At 43.0% G+C, this 12023-nt stretch overlaps 1 pseudogene; it reads left to right on the top strand.

The window, feature by feature from the left end:
* LOC125437906 overlaps positions 1 to 12023 on the top strand; it is a 130053-nt pseudogene that overhangs the window by 35936 nt on the left and 82094 nt on the right.

Below are 12023 nucleotides of genomic sequence, written 5' to 3' on the forward strand. Positions count from 1 at the left end.
TGGTGACAATAATTTTAAAAATACAAACACTAAAGCCGATTATGCGCTGTGAGGTTTCTGCATAGAGGGCTAGTTATGATTTGCAAAACCTGCTGAGTCCAATCCCATGACTGCCTCTCAAAGGAGGGAGCTGCAGCCTGGGGGAGGGGGCTGCTTTGGCCTGCAGAGGGAGGCCTTGCCATCTAGGCTGAGCTTTCCTGCTTTCCCAGGCCCATGCTATTAGCTGTCTGACCATAAAATGAACAAACAATGTTGTAAGCTGGTCCTGAGGTGCTATTTTGTACTTTATTTTAAAGTCTGTACTGGGTTTGCCTCCAGGGGGTGGCTGGGGATCTCCTGCGATTTCAACTGACCTTCAGGCAACAGAGGTCTGTTCCCCTGGAGAAAATCACCACTTAGGAAGGTGAACTGTATAGCATAACAAAAAGTTTGTTAGGCTACAAAGAATCCAAGAAGGGACATCTAGTGAATGACTTGTAGCATAGTCTGGCAGCATATAGCAATATTTGAATGATATTATTGGAAACAAGTGCTAATATAATGCACACGCACTGAAGAAGACTCGCGGCTCGAAAACGCATTTTCAGCGCGCAGGTGTTCTGCTGCTCTCTTGAATCTGTGCTATTTGGCGGTATGGTGAGTGGACTGCGATTCCACCATATTCCATCTTGTTTTCCATTGGACTGTGAATGAAAATATTTATATGACATTATTACCATCGGCAGAACCTTATGGATTCATGAATGGACTTCATTCTTTAATGAATTTATGTCACTTTGGGAATATTGTATATATGCAATACTACAGTCACTGTTGGTATTAACACTCATTATAGTAGTGTTATTCTCCTTGTCGTGTGGCAAGTTCTTTGGGGTTTGGCCAACCCTGTCTTTTTGTCTTTTTGCTTGATTTCTTGCCCCCAGTTCTTCCTTTCCTTTCCGAACTGTATAGCATTACACCCCATTGTACCCCATCTCTATCCTTCCCAAATCCCACCCCAAAAATCTCTAGGTATTTCTCAACCCAGAACTGGCAATCCTTGTCTGTACCATAGCACAATGTTTAATGTTTGTTAGCAGTCTTGTTCTTTTTTTAAAGAAAGGCAGGATACAAGTAAGTATAGACAGACTGCACAGATGGGTCAGCTTACACAAGTCTGCTTATAAGCCCTTATCACATTTTGGAATAAAATTTCCACTGTGATATACTTCAACACAAAGAGAGCCTTTGATTATCATTTCACACAGGCGCGGCAGAAAACTTTCCCTTCTATGTTAATTAGCGCTATTAGCATATGGAGTAATTGGAGTCTCATTCTGATCTTGCTATTACACCCAAATAACTTTTGTCTAGTTAAGGCAGGATACTCCAAAGATTTCTGTAATAAGCAGCATTTTAAGATTTACAGGTGTCATCTTGCCTGGGCGCTCTGTTGATCTGGTGGCCCTACAAACCACTGATCTTAATCCCATGCTGAATTAAAAAAACTTTTTGTTAAAAAGTAACATTTTACAGAGCAGGTTTTTTAAAAAAAAAAACTTGGTGGAATGTCTTCACTTCCCAGAAGGCAAGAAAACAATTGTTTCCAGTAATTGGACAGTTTGATTAGAGGCAGGTGGTGAGGAGCTAAGGAAACTGGAGCCACGGAGCCAATTTTAGCGTCAAGCACATTTCCTTCACTTTAGGATCCTGCAGCAATACATGCAAATTGCTTCCAACAACAAAAAGAGGGAAATGTAAATTTAGTTCCTATTTATTACCCCCTAACTGGCACATTATTCAAAGTAGAGGTTTGCAGCATTTCGCAAGGACGATGCGTATAGTTGTTTCAAGGCTCTTTGGGTTAACAAAATGCAGGGATATAAGATCATAGGAGTTAAAGAGGTTACCTACCAGATCAATCTGCAAAGGCAGATTAGAGGTAAATTTAGGATCTGATCCCACAAACCTCCACTCAGGCGACTAATCTTCACTAATACTTATAATCTGATTGACTTCAATGGTCTTTTGACTTCAGATGGTTCAGAGGAGATCTTGCCAGCGAGGACTCAAACGAACTTCAGACGAACCACTTGCGTTAGGCTTAAGGCGTGGACCTTCTTCTGCTTGCCCTCCAGTGCGCATGGATATGCACTGTTCACATTTTACAGATCACATTTCGCAAAGAAAACAAGCTGCCCAAGCCTGTGCCTTTTCCCCCTCAGCAGAATGCATTGTCATAGGGCACTTCCGCACATGCAGAATAATGCACTTTCAATGCACTTTCACAATTGTTTGCAAGTGGATTTTGCTATTTCACACAGTAAAATCCAGCTGCAAAGTGCATTGAAAGTGGATTGAAAGTGCATTATTCTGCATGTGTGAAAGTGCCCATACACAGCACACTTACTGTTCCAAAGCAATGATTTGGTCACTATTTTATATTGACTGTTTTGTTTGACAAGCCTGCAGATCACAGTCCATAGATGAAGGGCTGCTTCCCACACTAAATGGCAGCAAAGACACCTTTATCATTACAGGTACGTCAAACGCAGCCAGCCAGCTAGCCAGTTTTATAACATGAACACCTGTATGGCATGTATGATGCACACATGTTTTCCTCTGCAAACTGCATTTTATATGTGCACATTAAAAAATCAGCACATACATACGAATATGCACAGCACCCGTAATCTCTAATTCCAAAAGCCTCTCACATTTGATCACCGAAATGTCTTTGTAAAAATTTAATTAAAATTAATTAAAGTACGATGACTAAAAAGAGAACAAAAGCCTATCGAGTGTATTGTCAAAAAAAAATTACTCATTATCCACATAAGCATAAAAAGAAAAATGCCAGCCTCGAGCTGTCATGATTCTACTTCTAACTATTTTGTTGCCAGATTCATTCTCTCTGCAGCTTCTGACCATAATGAGTCCAATCTGGATTCACCATTGTTTTTAGTATGCCATTAAGTTCACCAAGACATGAAACTTCTACTTTCAACAGCCAGTCTTGAATATTGACCAAATGTTATTTGCTGGCAAAGACCAATCTGACAATCATAATACTATGTAAATCCACCATTTGAATATAGAATCATAATATTGCATTAATGTCTCTGTTTTGTAGGGAATTTGTTTTCCTAACCCGACCAGATTGCCCTCTTTACCCCTTGCTTCTAGAAACCGGAGGCCTGCTTGCTTGTCTGTGGCATATGAAAGAAGACTGCCTTATCTGCTCCACAAAACCAGTACTTACTACACACAGTGTTATAGATCTTTGATAGAAATATCTGTATAAAAGCTCTTAAAGCAACCAAAATATTTAAGTGGACTGATTAGGAGCTCATCTAGATAGCTTTTTTCTATGCCTCAGCATAGTCCTGCAACTCTTAGATCAAACTCATCAGCTGTACATGTCAGCAGGACCACCATGAATTGTAAAAAGTAAATTGGCTGTCATCTGTCAGACATCAATGAGATACAGACAACGTTGCTTAGCACTAAGCTGCTATAGCCATGAGCAGAAATGAGCAGTCCTAAACAGAGTTATGCCCCCCAACGGCCATTCAAGTCAATAGGCTTCAAAGGGTACAACTCTGTTTATGACTGTGAAATGTAATGTCCTACTCAGCTCTCATTATTTTCTCAGCCACAAAACACAGACAGGCAGTTCTTATACTCCTGTGAAACTATACTCTTTTCCACTGAAGGATAACAGCGAAGTCAGTAGTGTTGCGGCAGAAGAGAAAGCAGCATGCTTCTGCAGTAGAAAATAGTCCTGAGTGTAAGAGCATACATAAAGGCTCCTGAACGCACACAGAGTGCACTTCTGCCAGCTCACAAAGCTCACGTCTTGTGGGAGAATTACAGAGGGAATTGGAGGTGTGTTAAGGGAGGAGAGAGGGATCCCTATACTAGCCAGCAGCCCCACACTCACCTAGGTGGAGTCTCACCGCACCAAATGGTTCCTGTGCTGTTTTGGTGCTGAGCTCCCTGCTGGGTGTCTGCCTTTCATGGCCCAGAGCTGCCATGCTCAGGTCCCCACCCTTTTGCAGCCAAAACCAAAACAGAGAAGTGCATTACGCTATGCAAGTCGCAGACTAGCCACTTATTCCATGACGGAGCGACTCCCCTGTCGCATTTCAGTGGCCGTACCTCACACTTTCGTCCCTTCCCTCAGGGAAAAAGAGGACAAACCAATGGTGTTATGCTTAAAAATAAAATGGTTCAATGAGACGCTTTGTCCTGTCTCTCACCTGCAGGGTACTTTGGAGATTGGGATTTTAGTAAAAGGGAGGCTGGCAGCCTCTGCAGCACTAGGACCCCCCCCCCCCACACACACACACACACAGAACATTCTACTATAAAAAAGGTCCAGGATGATGATGAGGAGGAGGAGTTTGGATTTATATCCCCCCTTTCTCTCCTGTAGAAGACTCAAAGGGGCGTACTATCTCCTTGCCCTTCCCCCCTCACAACAAACACCCTGGGAGGTGGGTAGGGCTGAGAGAGCTCCGAAAAGCTGTGACTAGTGACTAGCCCAAGGTCACCCAGCTGGTGGGTGTGAGAATGCACAGGCTAATCTAAATTCCCCAGATAAGCCTCCACAGCTCAAGTGGCAGAGCAGGGAATCAAACCTGGTTCCTCCAGATTAGAATGCACCTGCTCATAACCACTATGTCACTGGCAGATTAATATAAAATTGTACTTTTATCTTTTGGTGGGAAAGAGTATAGCAATGAAAGGATAAAATGAATGTTTAGTAGAGTTCACTGTCAACAGGCATATACAATTTAACATTTAGTTTGGTAACCCTACCCTTAGTTGAGAATCTGCTGGAACAGGACTAGAATTCAAATCCCTACTTGTCTCTCAACCTATCCTACTTCACATGGCAGTTATGAGAATCCAGTGAGCCACCTTATATTCCTTGGAGAAAGAGGGGAGAGATACAGGTGTGCCAGTTTAACAATGTGTTGTTCTCCCCTTTAAACACAAAACCTTGTTCACTTTGCTTCTTTTTACACGTAAAACAGTATAGGTAATATACATGTGCAGACAAATGACTGAAGTGTCATAGGAAAGAAAGCTGCAGAAATTGTGAAGTTTGGAGCAGAGAAATGGAAAACTCACTCTCTCACTCTCTCTCTCTCTCTCACACACACACACACACACACAGGCATACTCACACACACACTTCTCTGCTGTAATGTCCTGTCTCCTGAAACTGTTTTTTTTTTTCAGAAGTGTCCCTAAGGATAATAGTAAATCTTTCTTAGTAATCATTCTTACCGGCCTTTCTCTCAGCCTTTTCTTCATTTTTTCCCATTTTATCTTTTGTGCAAGATCATTAGTAGGATAGGATGCCTGGATTTCTATCACTTGTTACAAATTAAGTTTTCAAATACGTTGATTTTGGAATCACCTATTGGGTTTGATCCCCTGTAGCAATTCCATCTCTCCCCATGGGAAATTTGAGTCTGTTTCTGCCATCTGTCCCCATCTTGTTTTTTTAGAATGCCAAGGATGACAAGGGGAAAAAAACCACACAGCTTTTTAAAAAAGTGTTTGATTCGTCTTTATAAATGTCCTTGCCAATAGACTTTATGACCTTTTGTTCCAAATATAATCACAACTGGGTTATTAGTTATGCCAGAAAGTAGACCAAAACAGTTCAGAAGATACAATGTTAGCAGTTCCAGCAATCCCAAACAGGGATTGTTTGCAGTCCTGAAGAAGTTACACCCTTCTACATCCACTGAAGTCGATACATCTTTTCTACTAATCCAGGGGTCAGCAACCTTTACTACCCAAAGAGCCATTTGGACCCGTTTTCCATGGCCCTGAAGATCTACCGAGCCGGAGAGGTGGCTTCACACAGAGCCGCCTCCAGTTCGGCCCCTCCACTTACCTTTCCTTCCAGCACTGGGAGGTGGAGGCGCTGGGCAGGGATGGCGTCTGCGGCCTGCCCAGTGCCACCGCCTCTCGCGCTGCAGGAGGCAGCGGTGCCAGGCAGGGAAACCCCCTTTGCCTGACGGAGCAGGCAGCCACCTGCTCTGTTGGGCAGAGGAGGGATGGCGGCTGCGGGGATGGCAGAGGGGGGATGGTGGCTGCTCTGGAGGGACACGCCCACACTACCCTCCAACCTCCAGGGGTTGGAGGGCAGCATGGACGTGTCCCTCCAGCCCTCCAGAGCAGCACTGGAAGGAGAGATGAGTGAAAGGGACACTCCTTCCAGTGGCGCCCTCACTCACGGAGCTACCTCCGGTTTGCCCCCTCCACTCACCTTTCTTTCCGGCGCTGCTCTGGAGGGACACGCCCATGCTACCTCCTCCAGGCCATGCAGAGCCGCAGTATAAGGTTGAAAGAGCCGCATGCGGCTCCGGAGCCACGGGTTGCAGACCCCTGTACTAATCTAACATTATTAATCTACATATTACAAAGTCCTGGCATTTATTGGGAGCAATATGAGAACATCTCACACGTCTGGGAGGTTTTTTGCCTCCTTGAAATAGCTTTTAACTGTTTGGGGCTACAGTATGAGAGAGAAACTGCTTTAGCTCCCACCCCTCATCTTTCCATATTCGCAAACTACCCCATAAAGGTGAAAAATCACTTTAATTATTTGTCTACACATACATTTCACAATGGAGCCAACAGCAAGTCCATGGAGCCAACAGCAAGTCCTTGCAAAATAGCTTGTCCCTCCCCTTCCTAACGAGATTAGGAAGAGACAATAGCTTGCAGCCTATAAGCAGTTCCCAACACCAACCCTGGCTCACAAGCCTCCATGAAACAAAGGATATGTTAAAAAGAATTTCATCAAGAATTCCTGCCAAACATACTAATCTTATTTTTAAATTTTTGACTAACCTCCCAAGACCACCACCATTTACATTTGGCATTGTCTAGAAGCTGTGATTGAGTCAGCTTCCTCCCGTCTACGAGCACTTCCAGATTTAGGTCATTAAGCCAAGTGTCCAGCCATCAAATTTAACTATTTGCCACTTAAGTGTCCAGCAACTTGTTTTCCCTTCAGAAGGTGCAAGACTCTTTGTCCTGGGAGATCAAGGTCACTTAGCATAACCCGAGGGTCCATTTCTCCCTATTACTAGCCCCTCCAACCGTCAGTGTTCAATATTTCCCTGGACAACTCTTTGTCTGGTTAATACTGTCCCCAACACTTTGCCTTTCTTCCTCTGCCGGAGCTCAGCATGGGTGGTTGGACCTGATCAACAAACCATTCCTCTTCTAGAGCATATTGTATTCCTCAAACCCTTTCACTTTCCCAAACCTGCATGAACTCTCTGCTGCTGTGATGTATGTTTGATATTTTGTCCTTTTAAATGAAGAGGTTGCTTTTTTACTCTGTTCTGCAGATTTCTTACAGAGATCCACCATGATAAACATTGGCAACAAAGTTCTCGAGCTTACCCGACCTCTCATTAAAGCAAGGTCTGCTCTCACTAATTCCCCCACTCTAAAAGGGGCAGACTCCAGCATTTTGGGTAACACATGGGACAGATGCCATTGCTCAGTGACAGAGCACCTGCTTCACATATAGGTGACAATCCTTGGCATGCCCTGTTGAAAAAGATCCTTGTTGGAAGGGCTGGAAAAGACTTCTGTCTGACTGAGACCTGAGAGGGCTGGTGGCAGTCAGAATAGACAATCCTAGGCAGACAAGTGACTTTACTCTGTATAAGGCTGCTTTATATGTGTAAAAAACTGAAACTCTTATTCTATGGCATTCTGCAATGGAGCCTTGGCTCATGCTGGGAGCACCAAGAGAAATGCGGGAATCATCTGTTACACCAGCTTTTAAAAACCTAGTTCCCATCATATCCATTTTCATTTGCTCCAGACTTCATAGGCGTTATTAAATTTTCCACCATTTCCATTTACGGATGCTGATATTGCGAAGATGAATGTGCTAATGAAATATTAGCAGCAAAGCCGTGTGTAACTCTGACCTAAGCTATTATGAAATGTTGACACTGTGACAATAATAAGGAGCTAATTGGCAACCGATTAACTTGATGCAACAATAAAAGATTTGTTATGTTGTGTGAGTACATGAGAGCCGGGGGGGTGGGGGGTTGGCGCAGAGCTCACTTCTTTTGCCCTTCACAGGATTATCCCACACAGAATATTACAGTTCAGATAATTGTTTGTAATGGTTCCTGCTGACAAAACCAAGTGAACAAAGGAAGAACAAACTCAAGCAGGTCACATACAAGATGTTTTAAAAAGTATGTCATCTAATTATCATTCTTTTATTCGGAAAAGATTTTTCTTCTCTTTCCTGTTTCAGAGCCCCTGGTACTGTTTGGGTCTTATGTCACAAATACACAGAGAAAGAGACAGAGGGAATACATATGAAGCAACAAATCACAGTTTGCCCAAATCAGAATTCTAAACCAGGATTAAACGACGATTTGGAATCCAAACTAAGGCCTGATTTACATGTTATAAAGTCCATGTAGTTGCCAGATGTGTTTTTATCAGATGTGAATGGGGAGTTTCTACTAGGGATTTAATTCACAGGGAGCCACTTCAGATTGAGATCTACACTTCAAGGGAGCATAGGTCAAATGACCAACGGGAGCCATTACTTGCCTTTTGGAGAAACATAAATATAGTGGGTTTTAAAATCTGATTTTTAAATTAAGAATAGCAGTATTTAACTTAAGAATAGACCTAATTCCAAATCTGTGTGTCTGAGAATTTTTAAAATTTAGATATTCATAACCCCACCCACCCACCCCCATACTGTTTTTGAGAGGATAAGGTAGAGGAGGGGATAATCATTTGATAAGTCACTTTGAATTCCACTGAGGCAGAAAAGAAGGATATAAATTTAAAATAAGGCATGCTAGGCTGACTACGGCCATTTCTGCACGGCAGTAGAAACAGCTGTCCACCAGCATAATTAATGCCAGTGGATGCACAAGACCGTCTGCACGGTCTCATGTGGGCAGCACGGAGACTGCTGCAACCCACAGAGCCGGTTCCACATGGAGTTGCCTGCAGGTCATCCCGTTCACCTACCTGTCCTCCCTGCGCAGCTCTGGGTGGGTGGAGGGACGTGCCCAAGCTGCCCTCCAACCTCCAGGGGTTGGAGGGCAGCGTGGGCATGTCTCTCCAGCCGTCCAGAGCTGTGCAGGGAGAAGAGGTAGGTGAACGGGAACACCAGAGGGGGCAAAAGCGATGCTTTCACACTGGTGTGCTTTGCACCACACTGGCGGGAAGATGCCGCTTTTGAAAAAAGTCGCTCAGGGAGCAAGTTTCAAAAGCGCCATTTTTGCGCCGGTTGGGGGGGGGGGTTTGAATACAGTGCTGCTGCGATGAAGCAGCACCAGCTGTGCGAACAGCGCCCCAAGGACAGGTTTTTACCATCCTTAGGGCGCTGTTTTTCAGCCGTGTGGAAACGGCCTGTGTATGGCTGGACCAAGGTCACTCAGAATGGCAGAGTAGGAATTTAACCTTTGGTTTTCCTAGTCTGACAAAGTCTGCTTCACAGTGGGATTTTCCTGCAGTTTTCTATTTTGATTTGATTAGCCTCCTGTGAAGTGTCCCTAGCTGAGTCCATCCACCATTTTGCCTGCCTGTCACTGCCTTGATTGTTAGCATGTCCTTTGCTCCATTGATAGACCCCTAGACTTCATGCAAAAAATTACAAAGCCCTTCGGATGGATGTAAAATGCCAGAATTAAGGCAGGGAAAGGTGGGGAGGTGCGAGAAAGCCCCCCAAAAGAGTCAGCATGGCCATCTCCTCTGCTTTTCCTGAACAGGCAGAAAAAAAGGTCATACTTTTCCCACTTTTGGAAACTGCAGGGATTCTCTCATCTGTGGCAACATGAGTTCAGGAGAGGGAAAAATGTGTGGCCAATTGAGACTCTAACCCAAAGGTAATGTACACTTGATCCAAAGAGACCAAACTTGAATGAAAGCCACTGATATATAAAAAAGCAAAAAACAGGTAGAAAATGTTGCTGTTCTTGGGGCAAGGGTGGAACTCAAATTGAAGGACTGTGGCATTTTTGTTTGTTTTATTTGAACAACCCAGTCTATGATATTAAAGGAGCCTCTTTTCAATAAGTACTTGTACAATTTCATTGTTCTTCTATAATGTGACATACTGTTGCAGAGCATCAGAGATAAGGGGGACATACTAGAAATCTATTACAAGCAGTTAATAGCAGTGCTTGAAATGTCCCTGGCCTGTGCAGGCACATTCGTGCAAATACAAACAGAATGCACTTACCTTGTACCAAACACACTGAAACCACATATTGTCTCATAAACAGTAGCCTTCTTATTCATTTTTTTAAAATTAAGGTTTCAGTTTTTTGTTGTCTAAGCAGCTTCCCTCAGCATGCAGATACGGGAAAACGAGAAGCTCACAGCATGTGTCAAAACAAACACTTTCATTTGAAAATGTCTTTCATTTCAGCTCAGTTTGAAATCTCAACCTATAGATGTTACACTTGACTCCACATAAAAGTCTGTCAATAAACCCTTTCAGAACTAATGGATGTATATTGACTTTTTTGATGGAAAGCTCTAGCTGTTTACTAGGTGATCTTTCCTTGTAATTTGAGCAACAATTATTTAAAGATGTAATTAATTACATTTTCACATTTCATCATTAACTGAATAATATTTCACAACTAAATTACCATAACTGAATGACGCAAACAGGTTTGGGGATCGTTTTAGTCTCTGGGGATCTGGATTCAATAGGAGAGACAGCCAATTTACGTTCAGAACAAATATGTTTCAATCCACGCTCTTCATCAAAGGGTGTTTGATTCAAGAAATCTTTTTTTCAAAAAATCCACAGCTCAGTGATTTACTCTTTCTGGAGTTACATAGCCATAGTTTGAAAATTTTTAAAACTCAAGTTCCCCCTAATGAAAAGCCTTTGCTCAAGACATGTCGATGTTACAGTTCTTTCAATAGATTCTGTTCTTTCAATACTTTCTGTTCCTATTGATTCTGCTGCTCCTGATCTTAATTAACTAGAGGTGGTTCATGTAGTGCTTCTAGAAAGATTACTAAATTCGGCCACTAAGGATAACTGAATGGAGGAGGATCTCAAACCCTTATTATACAACGTCACAAGGTAGCAGTGGAGGGGAACAATATCTAGGGCTCCTTCCGCACATGCAGAATAATGCACTTTCAAACTGCTTTCAATGCTCTTTGAAGCTGTGCAGAATAGCAAAATCCACTTGCAAACAGTTGTGAAAGTGGTTTGAAAACGCATTATTCTGCATGTGCAGAAGGTAGCACACATCTCCTACTGAGTCTGAGTCTCCTGCCTCCTACTGTGTCTGAACACTGGCTTATCATGGTCAGGACTGTCTATTCAGATGGGCAGTGACTCTTCGGGGTCTCAGACAGAGATCTTTCACACTACCTACTTAAATGAGTCTTTTAACAGGAGATGCCAGGAACTAGAGATGCTCTACCACTGAATTGTGGTCTGTCCCCAAGCACCATTCAGATACATGGCTACTGAGCACAACCATTGCCTAGAATGGGCCATTGGTATCAACACTCATACCAAGCAATGCTATCTAATCAGTGTCCTTATATCTCTGCTGTCACTGTGGGGTATCAGATAACTGTGATTCCACTAATGAACCTGATAGACTACCAATGATCAGCTGAATGTATAGCTCCAGCCATTGAGGCAAACAGTTGGTACTTTCTTACTTTGCTGTGTAAAGTTTTAGACTGTAAACAATTCCAAACATCACAAAGTGTGCCCAATTTAAATGTTCTTGCATAAAATAATGTAACCATAGGCAAACACTTAGTTACCAGTGCGTGCATCTGTTGTCAAACCATACGCTACATGAGTGACATTGCTCATTAGTTCTGTTTCCAGCAAGTAGCTTGCGTTTATGTCATCCCTGCCAGAAGACTTCAAAGCCTGAATCAGCCTGAATCATCTCTGGAAAGGACAAACGCTGCCACTTAGAAGTATCTCAGCTAACAGGAATGACGTGGCAGGTTTTCCTTCCCTT

Source organism: Sphaerodactylus townsendi, linkage group LG01 (genome assembly GCF_021028975.2).
Source record: "Sphaerodactylus townsendi isolate TG3544 linkage group LG01, MPM_Stown_v2.3, whole genome shotgun sequence".
Classification (NCBI taxonomy): Eukaryota; Metazoa; Chordata; class Lepidosauria; order Squamata; family Sphaerodactylidae; genus Sphaerodactylus; species Sphaerodactylus townsendi.